This window comes from Myotis lucifugus, unplaced genomic scaffold, assembly GCF_000147115.1.
Source record: "Myotis lucifugus unplaced genomic scaffold, Myoluc2.0 scaffold_34, whole genome shotgun sequence".
Lineage (NCBI taxonomy): Eukaryota > Metazoa > Chordata > Mammalia > Chiroptera > Vespertilionidae > Myotis > Myotis lucifugus.
In genome coordinates, this window is record NW_005871082.1 from 2879724 (window position 1) to 2892022 (window position 12299).

The window sequence follows — 12299 nt, forward strand, 5'->3', positions numbered from 1 at the left end:
TTGGGGTTTTTTTGGAGGGAAGGATGGCTAACTTTTTTGAGATAGTTCCATTTTATGGGAAAATTATGAGGACGAAATAGAACTCTTTCATAAACTCCATTAGATTCCCCAATCATTAACATTTACTACATTTGTTTCATCATTCTCTCTATATATGTAAATATATATCACTATTTTTTCTGAACCATCTGGAAATTGCAGAAATTATGTATTTTTCTCCCTAAATAGTTGCATTTTCATAACCACAGTACAGTGGTAAAAATCAGGAAAATAACACTGACATAACACTAATTTATAACCTACAGAATTTATTCAAATTTTGATCATTGTGCCAATTCTGTCCTTTACAGCACATAAAGAAGAAATAAGCTTCAGAATCAGCATTGCATTTAGTTTTCATATCACTTTCATTTCTTAAATTGGTCTCTCTCTCTCTCTCTCTCTCTCTCTCTCTCTCTCTCTCTTTTGCTTTAATGATATCAAGAAACTCAAAGAGTACAGACAAGGTACTTTGCAGATGTCTCTCAATTTACTAATGTCTGATGTTTCCACATAATTAGATTTAGGCCATGCCCTCTTGGCAAGAATTTTACAGAAATGATATGCCGTCACCTTTGAGTTTACGAATTACTTTAATGAAAAGTCTGCTGTAATTCTTTTTACTTTTTTCTTTTTTTTCTTCACTAAATAATGTGGGTTGTTTTTTTTCTGGCTACTCTTAGGACTTATCATTTCCTTATCACTGACTTTCATGAACTTAATTGCCATGTTTCTTGGTATGGTTTCCTCCCTGCATGAGTTTATCCCACATGGGATTATTGAGTTTCATGAGTTTGAGATTTTTATACTTTTCATCAAACTTAAAAATTTTTATGCCAATGTTGTTTCAAGTATTTTTTTTCTGGCTTTCCCTCTCTCTGTTCTTTCTTTCTTATAGTATAATTGAATATAAGCTAACTCGCTTGTATGTTCTTCCAGGTTTCTAAGTCTCCTCATGTTTTCCCATCTTCTTTCTCAATGCTTTATATTCAATTAGGATAGTTTCTAAAGCTATATAATTAAGGTCACTAATCTTTATTTCTGTAGTGTCTGTTATGTTCTGTTTTCCATCTAGTAAATGTTTTTATTCCAGATATTATATTTTCACAACTAGATGATTCTTTTGGTATTTTTTATTATTTCCCATTTATCTCCTCATTATGTTCATATTTTTTTAAATCCTTGAACATTTATGTATAATATATATTTTTAATTTTTTTCTGATAATTGCCTTTGGCTAGTACATTTCAACAGTGTCCAGTCCAGATTTCTATTGATATTTTTGTTATCTTAAAACTTTCTTCTTTTTTTGTACCTTGTAACATTATTTTCTATTTTTGTTTCATTCTTTTAATATGTTTTTAATGTTTTAATGTGAACTTTTCAGAAAATTAGCAACAAATGAGGTTAGACAAAATCCAAAGAAATATATTACAGATCATATTTCTAAATACAATGTGATTAAACTAAATCAATGATAAAAATAGCACCTGCCCTGAAATAAAGCAAGCAACATATGAAAATTTGAACACTTTAAAATGCCACTGTGTAAAACAGTATGGAGTTTCCTCAAAAAATTAAAACTGGAACTGCCTTTTGACCCAGCCATCCCATTTCTGGGAATATATCTTAAGAATCCTGAAACACCAATCTGAAAGAATGTATGCACCCCTATGTTCACTGCAGTATCACTTACAGTAGCCAAGGTCTGGAAACAAGTGTCCATCAGTACATGAGTGGATAAAAAAAGCTGTGGTAAATTTACACAATGGAATACTAAGTGGCCACAAAATAGAAGGAAATCTTTCCTTTTGCCACAGCATGAATGGACCTGGAGATTATTATGCTAAGTAAATAAACCAGTCTGAGAAAAACAAACACCATATGATCTCAATTATATGTGGAATCTAATGAAGAAAATAAGCTGATGAACAAAATAGAAACAGAAGCATGGATACATGGAACAGACTGACAGCTGTCAGAATGGAGGGGGGTGAGGGGAGTGGATGAAAGTATGTGAAGGGATTAACCAAAGAACATATATGCATAACCCAGGGACACAAACAACAGTGTGGTGATGGCTAGAGAGAAGGGGAGGGAGTGAGGGCTAGGTGTGAGCAAAGGAGGGTGGGAAAGGGGGACATCTATAATAGTGTCAACAATAAAAATAAATTTAATAAATAAAATGTACTCAGAAAGACTACCTAGTTCAAGATTAACTGCACACTATACTCAAATAACTCCCCACCACTTCAGTCCTACCAACGCATGTATGTAACAGATAAACCTGACAGTCATACAATCAGGAGGTTTTATATTACAACATGAGCTACAGAAATCAAAGGGTAGTGTTAAAATGGAGAAATTATGTATTTGTTAATTTTTAAAATAAAACAGTTTTGAAAGAACTAAGATTACTTTTGAGAAACACACTGAGAATAAAAAACCCTTTGTATGGTAATACAAATGTTCTTTTTTAACATGGTTGCAATATTTTGGTAAATGAGTGCTTACAGTATATACTGTGGTATCTTTTAATATTAATTACTGAAATAATAGCTAATGATGGTGAGGTTCCTGTATTATTTTATCTCCTTGCACTTACAAAACTCATTTACCCAACTACAGCTTTAACTCTCAGAATACTGTAATTTCTCAAACTCCTGGCCAATCAAGCATTTAGCAATACTCAATTATTGTTTTTATTAATCATCCCCATGACCATTGTCTTTGTTGAGGTTATTGTGTTGTTAAAAATCGTTTTTGTTTAAAGCCCTTCCTTCATTTTCTATGTTGAAATTTGGGGAGATTTTATTGAGAGTTTTTTCCGATTTTAGAAATGAATTATCAATTAGTGCAGGAGTCAAGAAGAGGGAGGCCAAAATATCCTCTTTGTTACTGATAAAGCTATTGGAGAACATGGGTCAAGTGTGGGCCAGTGACAGACTTCCTGACATAGCATCCTAGACTTACCCAAAGTTTCCCAAGCAGAGCCTCTGGCAGCAGTGAACAAAGGAGCAAAGCATGCTATAGGTAGACAGACTCCAGGGGGATGGGGTAGAGAGATTAAGAAGCAGGGTAACATGTTCACCTCATTCCTCTAAACTGATCAAGCAGAAGAGAGACATTTTGTTTATGAGCAGGAGTAAAGAAAGAACGAGAGCATTATATGAAAGCTTTTCAGATTAGAATCTAAATCAAATCATTAAGAGAGAAAAAGAAACATTTCACTTGTCCATTCCTTTGGTAATCACTTAAGTATGAATTTATGAGTAAACTCTTATTCTGAGAGTGTTTTGTTGTTTCATCTCTAAAGCAAGGTAACAAGTATCCAATATCCCTCTTGAGACTGAGGTGCTAGGGCACTGGGCCCACCTAGGCAAAGCTGGGCATGCTGTGGGGAGTTACTAGATGGCATGGAGTTCAAGGTCCTCGCAGAGGGTGGACTCAAAGTAAAACAGTTGAAAACCCAGTAAGTTAGTGAGAGACTAAGAGCAAAATATAAATAGAAATTCTGCCATAGACACAATAGAGAGTTCATGAAGCATGACCACACGAAGGTAGTGGATCATTTTTGCAGCCTCACCTTAAAGTGAGAATGTTTAAGGTGCAAAGTCAGTTGGAAAAATATAGAAGACAAAACTAGCTAAAGAGTTGAGTCTGGAATTCTTGTTACAGTCAGTTCAGTTGAGAATCTTTGAAAAACAATTTCTTTCTCAAGATAATTTCTCAAACAAATTATTTCCTTCTCAGTTTCCTCATTTATACAGTACAAATTCATCATAGATTGGCTTCCAGTTATAGAATTTCCATGGACTAGTCCACTGTTCAAAGACCACAATACAAACTAAAGACAGAATTTTGAACAATTACCAGCAAGATTATTGAAATATGCTTGCAGGAAGAATTCCATTAAAAGGAAGATTATTTTATTTAGTGATTTCCATAGCTATGTATTCCTCAGGGTCAAAAATTTGCCAGAAAAAAAATTTTTTTGCATGTGTGCTCTGGGACAATCCTTTCAGGAAGATATAAATGTGATTATATAGATTGCTAAATCTTAACCAGAGGGGAAACACCATCTTGAAGAGAATGTTGATATTCCCAAGGTGCCTTTATAATTTGAAAAATCATTTCAATATTCTAATTATTATGTAATTATTATGTAATTTTATTTGTATTTTGAAAAAAAATACTGTCAATTGAACTTTAACAAAATCTTGACAGGTAGGATAGACTGAATAAACATTGACCTTCATCTACATTGGGAACCCAAAACAGATTTGGGGAAGGGCAGACTGAGGTTAAAAAATGGTCAAAAATATATATGCCTTAGCTTGTTTTTTCCTGAAAATAGAAGCTGGGAGAGTATGCAGTAAGTTTATTTAGGAATAATCCCAGGAATTAAGAAAGAGGAAGTGGAAAGAATGAGAGAAAGGTAAGAGGAAATGCCACTATCAGGATACTTACAGCAATTGGAGCTCAATTCTGTTGTGACCTCCTGTTCATTTTATGAAATACTTTCTGAAGTATGGGAAGCTGGATCATATACCCCTGGACTCCTTTCCCCATTGGCTGAGGTTTGTCCCAAGGGCAATAACTCCCCTTATTTCTGGTGTGCGTTCCTATAATGATGTAAAAGGCCCTTAGAGAGAAAACCAAAAGGAACATGATGTACATTTAAGGTAGGCTAAGTGATCATGAGGTGAGCTGAGCTCACATGGGACTGACCATCACAGCTGCTGCACCAGAAACATTTACTGTAAGAGGTATTCCTGGCCAATACTTAGAACTTTTCCTGGTTAAGTGGAATGATTTATTATAGAGTCTGATTAGCTGGATAAATGTCTTAATTCCACCCAGGGGCAAGCATCCAGCATGTTTGTTTCACCACAACTACGCTCTAGTTCACTTTCCCAGTTGACCTTCCGAATCCCAAGGCTTTAATACTATTAAAGATAGTTAAACAATTTAAAATATTCATTGGCATATTTCTAAGATCCTTCGTTTCCATTTCATACATCTCTTCACTTATTCAACAGACATTTACTTGCCTCCTATTATATGCCAGAAGTTGTGCTATGGAAAAGAATGTGGAAGTTTACACTATTGTTCCCAATATGCCACCACTTCCAGATCTATAGCCTCTGTCATGTCTGAAGACTTTGCTGATCCTGACCAGAGGTATGGTATATTTCTGTATCTCATGAATGTTGAGTCTGACCAAATGATTTTATTTGGCCACAGCACTAAGCACTGTACCTAAGTAATCTTATTTAATATTCTCAACAATCCTATGAAAGAGACGTCATAATTACCTCCACTTTAAAGAGAAAATTTAGATATAAAGATGTAAAGTAACTTTCCTAAGGCCACATGGCTATCAACTGCCTGAGCCAGCTCTATGACTAGACCCAAAGCATAGTCTCTGTGCTCAAGCTAATTTAGGGAAAACAATGTGGAAGTTTACACTATTGTTCCCAATATGGCACCACTTCCAGATCTATAGCCTCTGTCATGTCTGAAGGCTTTGCTGATCCTGACCAGAGGTATGGTATATTTCTGTATCTCATGAATGTTGAGTCTGATCAAATGATTTTATTTGGCCAATGAATGGAATGTTTACAGACATGATGTAAGCCAGCGGTTCTCAACCTGTGGGTCGTGACCCCTTTGGCGGTCGAATGACCCTTTCACAGGGGTCGCCTAAGACCATCCTGCATATCAGATATTTACATTATGATTCATAACAGTAGCAACATTACAGTTATGAAGTAGCAACGAAAATAATTTTATGGTTGGGTCACAACATGAGGAACTGTATTTAAAGGGCCAGAAGGTTGAGAACCACTGAAAGCTTGAAATTGATGGCATGGTTGAGCTAGTGCTCTGACACTTTTTTCTTCACCATGAGAACATGCCAAGATAGCTCCTTACCCCCAGATCTGAACTTAACTCAGAACCTAGAGCCAAGCCTGGTAAACCCAGCCTAAATTAGATGAATCTCAGCTAACCAGCAGACACATAGATAAGAAATAAATGCTTAGTTTAGTATATATGGTTTTGTATGTATAATTTTATTTTGTGGTTATTTGTTATGCAATAGCTTATCAGAAAATAGCTGACTGAGACAATTGGCAAATAAGCAAAAACAAACAAACAAACAAACAAAAACTAATACAGTGTGGTTAGTGGGTGCTGGTTGACCAACCATCCTAATCATTCTGAACTGAGGCAATTCCCAAGAGGTGGAAATTTAATGCTAACACTGGGATATTTCTGGGAAAACTAGCATCATCGGTCACCCTAGACCAGTGGTCGGCAAACTCATTATTCAACAGAGCCAAATATCAACAGTACTTCTTAAAAATAGACTTGCCCAGGCCGAAAACCGACTTCTGCGCATGGGCCACGAAGTTTCAATCCCACTGTATGCGTGCCCTCACAAGGTATTTTGTGGAAGAGCCACACTCAAGGGGCCAAAGAGCCGCATGTGGCTTGTGAGCCGCAGTTTGCCAACCACGGCCCTAGACTGTAAAAAATATTATAATGGACAAGTAGGCAGATTTTATTCATCTTTTCACTTAGTCATTTTCTTAAACATTTCATATATATATATATATATATATATATATATATATATATAAATTTAAGGAGAAATTAGTGGAACCTAGGTGGTCATGAGTACATAGAAGAAAGTACATTGATATATGTGTATTTTTGCTATCCAGATCCATGCAGAGATTTTCCCCTTATAAAAAAATGTCTCTCCTGCCAAGCCAGTGGGGCTCAGTGGTTGAGTGATGACCCATGAACCAGGAGATCATGGTTCGATTCCAGTCAGGACACATGCCCATGTTGCAGGCTCTATCCTCAGCAGGGGGCATACAGGAGACAGTCGGTCAATGATTCTTTCTCATCATTGATGTTTCTATCTCTCCCTCTCCCTTCCTCTCTGAAATCAATAAAAACATATTTTTTTAAAAAACATGTCTTTCCTGAAGTTATAACTATATGCATATGATTACATATTTTACTCACCTGAGCACAAATTTCAAGGGAACATTTCAGATAGTAAAAATTTCCCATATGGGATCAGGACGGCAGGGGAGGGCAGTTAGGGGCAACCAGGCTGGCAAGGGAGGGAAGTTAAGGGTGACTGGGCCAGCAGGGAAGGGCAGTTGAGGGCGAGCAGGCCTGTAGGGGAGGACAGTTAGGGGTGACCAGGCCTGCAGGGGAGGGCAGTTGGGGGTGACCAGGCTGGCAGGGGAGGGCAGTTAGGGGCAATTGGGCTGGCAGGGGAGCAGTTAGGCGTCAATCAGGATGGCAGGGGAGTGGTTAGGAGCTGATCAGGCTGGCAGACAGAAGCAGTTAGGGGCAATCAGGCAGGCAGGCAGGCGAGCAGTTGGGAGCCAGCAGTCCTGGATCCCACAGGGAACAAACATCCCTCAAGGGGTCCCAGATTGGAGAGGGTGCAGGCTGGCTGAGGGACACCCCCCCCCCAGGTGCATGAATTTTGTGTACCAGGCCTCTAGTTAATAAAATAATCAACAGATGTATGAATAAATGTTGGGCAGTTGTGATCAATCTGGAACAGGGAATGCAAAGCCATTTTCAAGACAGCATGGCCACAGTAAACATCATCTGTGGCCACAAGCTGATAATTGTTATAAAGAATAGCTATAATCATCCTTTGGTACAGAGGCTACTGGTAATTTTCACTTGAAAAATATCTGAAATAGATGTTTCCAGAATAGAATCGGAAAGTTTTCTGCCCCAGAGTTGTCCTCAATAAGTGCATGAAACGAACCTTCCTTCATTCAGCAGCTGTTATTAAGGAAATATGTAGAAACAACATACAATTTTGAACTGCTATTAAGTTCTTAAAATATGGTGAGTGGTTGACAGGCAATAGCAATAGCCTTCTTACTCTTCCCTACTTCCAGCCTCCCCTGCTTCCCTTGACCTTTTAGATCACTCCCAGGGCATCCTTTCTAAAGCACACTTCTTCTTAAAATATTTCAATAATGTTTTTTTAACATTATTGCATTTATTGGGATGACTTTGGTTAATAAAATTATATAGGTTTAAAGTATGTCATACTCTATGATACATCATCTGTATATTGCGTTGTAGGTTTACCACCCCAAGTCAACAATTTTTTATTATCTTGTCACAAGAAAAATTTTCTTAGCCTTGGTATTCAAGGCACTTCAAATTTCTAGCTTTACATATCTAACCATCACCTAAACTCAGGACACTGGTACTTATTATTGAGTGGAACTGAATGTTGCATTAAGGGAGCAAGTTCTGAAGACTGGCAGTCTGGGTTCATATCCCAGTTGAGCACAAGAATTAACTTCTTTAGTCCCAGCCTCAGCCTTTGGGAAAATGGGAAAGTAAGTTTCTACCTTATGCCTTTTGAGGATCTATTTAGGTAACATGTAAATCCCCCTAGACTATAATCTTCATGGGGGCAGAAACCAAATTTGTTTTATTCCATTCTGAATCCATATTCCACGTATGTAGTAGATACTGAATTTATATCCTCTGAATAATTGTTTAGTTATCTACTATCTACCTGGTACTTTTCTTAATTCTATAGTCATTCTCATGAAGTTCATCTTCTGGTTAAGGAAGGCAGACAATAAATAATTCAACAAATATATATAATCAATAAATGTCACTTTTAACATTAAAATAGGGTCATATACAAGAGTGTGATTTTGTGGCCCAGGAAAAATTCTCTGAGGAAGTCATATATGAACTGAGATCTAAATATTGGGAAACAAAAGTCATGCAAAACTAGGAGGGGTGGGAACATTACAGGTAAAAGGAATCTAAAGTGACTAGTCATTGAAGTAGGTGTGTTCAGAACAGAGAGAAGATCAGCACAGCTAGGTCATCATGGCAGTGGTCATGATGAGAATAATATAGTACAAATTGAATTGAAATGAATAACAAGGGCCCTTTGGATGCCTAAGATGAAATTGTATATGAAGTGTAATAGGAAGCCATTGGAACTTTTAACCCAGAGGAATGATCACAGTCCCCTGGACAGTTGTGCAGAAAATTGATTTTATGGGAAAAGAATAAAGCAAGGAACTGGTTAAGAGCTCAGATTGTAATCCATATGAGAGATCATGGTGGCTTGTCTTTGTCTGATACAATGGAAATAGAGAAAAAAGAAGATTTAGAATATATTTTGGAGGAGGTAGAAACATAGGAATGAGAAGTGTCAAGGATTATTTCATTTAGGGCCACAGTATGTCTTTTGTGGACCCTAGACACTTTCACCTTTGTGGCCCTCCCCCCAGGAAAATAATATTAAAAATTCTATTTAATGAGTGCATTTTTTAAAAAAATGAATGTAATCTAGGCTGGATTATATTATTTTTTCTTCTAATTGTAAAAGAAATTAAAACATTGTGGTGGGTTCCTCAAAGTATTATGGGCTCTAAGCACTGTACCTAATGGATAAATTGACCCTGGTTCCATTTTTCCATTTTTAACATGAAAAATATAAATTTTAGTAGAATACATTTGAAAATAGCAATGCCTTAATGTATATTAGACATCTTTGTTATTATTAATTATTATTATTATTATTATTATTATTATTATTATATACTGGATATGTTCTATGTTTCCAAACCTCTGTGAATTTGCTCATGTTGCGTCTTCAATTCTTTACCTGTCAAAAGCTCATCCATCTTTCAATGCCTAGACTAAGTGTCTGTTTCCTTAAGTCTTCCTGATTTCTCAATGGTCTTGGTCTTTCTTTGCCTCCATAAGTCCATACTGATCTCTCTCTCTCATGGCTCTAATTAGAGTCTGCATTTTATTTATACTAATTTATGCACTTCTCTCCATTACAAGCTTTTGAGCTCCTTCTAGTGCTTAGTGCTATATCTTACACCATGGTTGTATCTCTTACTGTGCCTAGCCAAGTGTCTTGCATAAAGTAAGGTCTCAATAAATATTTGTTGACTTGAATATCGAAGAAAATAGCCCATTCAGCCAAGTAGTATCACCAAACCTGTTGGGGCAAAACTGGTCTCCAGTATTGCTGCCCAGGATTACTTTGAGACCAAATGCTAAAAAGAGGAATGCAACTGCAACTCCCCACTTTGTAAAGGATGCTGCCAGGCTCCTAAATAACAACTTCATGGGAACATCCAACCAAAACACCAACGGGAGGGCAGACAGGGACTTGTACCTTGTTGACTCACAGAACCATAAATCTAGAGGCTTGGCTAATCTCCAACATGGTTAATGATGACTATGATCCATGGCAGTTCAAAGATAAAGATTCTGATTAGATATAGAAAGGAAATTAGATCCTGAGTAAATGGAAGCATTAGTCATTTAAATGTCATTTGTCCTAATATTTTATACCAGACACTGTGCTTGGCACTTTGGAAAATACAAATAGATCTAAGATCCAGTCCTCATTCTCAATGTAACTTTTTCACAGTGGTAGATAGAGCTGAAGAAAAAAGACACTGGTGGATGCTCTATTTCCTAGTGTTAAGAAGGTATTATTTAGCTCCAGCATGAATTGTTTTAACATGAAACAGTTGAATTAATCAGCCCATATTCTTGAACCTCAAATTCTCCTTCTGGAAAAAAAACCTACTACTTTTTTTAAAAATATATTTTATTGATTTTTTACAGAGAGGAAGGGAGAGAGACAGAGAGCTAGAAACATTGATGAGAGAGAAACATCGATCAGCTGCCTCCTGCACATCTCCCACTGGGGATGTGCCCGCAACCCAGGTACACACCTTTGACCGGAATCGAACCCGGGACCCTTCAGTCCGCAGGCCGACGCTCCATCCACTGAGCCAAACCGGTTTCAGCAAAACCTACTACTTTTTTGTCTAGCAGGAATGGCGGGTTTCACTACTTAGGAAGCATAATAATTTCTCAGCTTTTAAATAATTTAGGTTTTTAAAAACTTCTCAGTTTTCAGTTAAGTACATGAAATGCATTTCAATTTTCAAGCTACTATTTTGAGGAAGGATAGAGGAACTGATGCCTCAATAAATTAACAAATAATCATTTAAATAATTAATTCACATATTTATCAACAATTATTTATTAAGTACCAATCAGAGCAAGGCATTTTGAGCTGTGTAAAGCAGGGGTTCTCAGCTCTCTGTGGTTTCATTTTCTACAGTTTCGGTTACCTGTGGACAACCATGGTCCAAAAGTATTAAATGGACAATTTCAGAAATAAACAATAAGTTTTAAATTGCACATTGTTCTGAGTAACATGATGAAATCATCCCTTTGTCCAGCGTATCCATGCTGTACATACTACCCACCCACCAATCACTTAGTAGCTATATAATCAGAAGGTTGATAGTAACCTAAACCTGTTACAATTTCTATATCATTTATCTCCCTTCATCTCATCATGTGGGCAATGTATCATCTCATATCATCATAAGAAGAAAGATGAGCATAATACCATAAGATATTTTTTAAGAGAGACCACATTCACCTAACTTTTATTACAGTGTATTGTTTTAAATGTTCTATTTTATTATTAGTTAGTGTTGTTAATCTCTTACTGAGTCTAATATAAATTACATGCTATCATGGGTATGTATGTACTGGAGAAAACATAGTATACATAAAGTTCTGTACTAACCACAGTTTCAGGTATCTACTAGGGGCCTTGAAATATATCCCCAGGGATAAGAGGGGACTACTGTATGTTGTCCTTTAAGGAACATTGACAATGTCTGGAGATATTTTTGGTTGATTTTTATATGTCCTATATTTCTTACAAATAGGCATTTTTTTTTCATACAGTTCCCTTCTCTTGGAAGATCTTTCTTAGCATCTCTTCTTAGCCAACCTTTTTCTATTAAAAGAACCATGACAATTTTCAACTGGGGTACAAAGAAAGAAGTCATGAAATGTTAGGCCAGAAAATTGTTTGCTGTGTGAGGGCTGTCCTGTGGACTGTGGGATGTTCAGAAGCATCCCTCACCTCTACTGGTTAGATGCTGGTAGCACTTCCCTAGGTGTGAAAAACAAAATGTCTCCAGACTCATCAAATATCCCCTGGGGGGAAGGGCACAATCACATCCTGGTGAGGCCTTCTCCTGTAGGAGAATTAGAAAGAACTAAGAAGGGTGTCAAAGTTTTGCAGAAACAGACCCTTGTATATAGTGTTATGGAGGAGAAAAGCCATTTTGCACTCTGTATCAAAAACCTTAACAAATACAAATGCTAATGACCTTTGA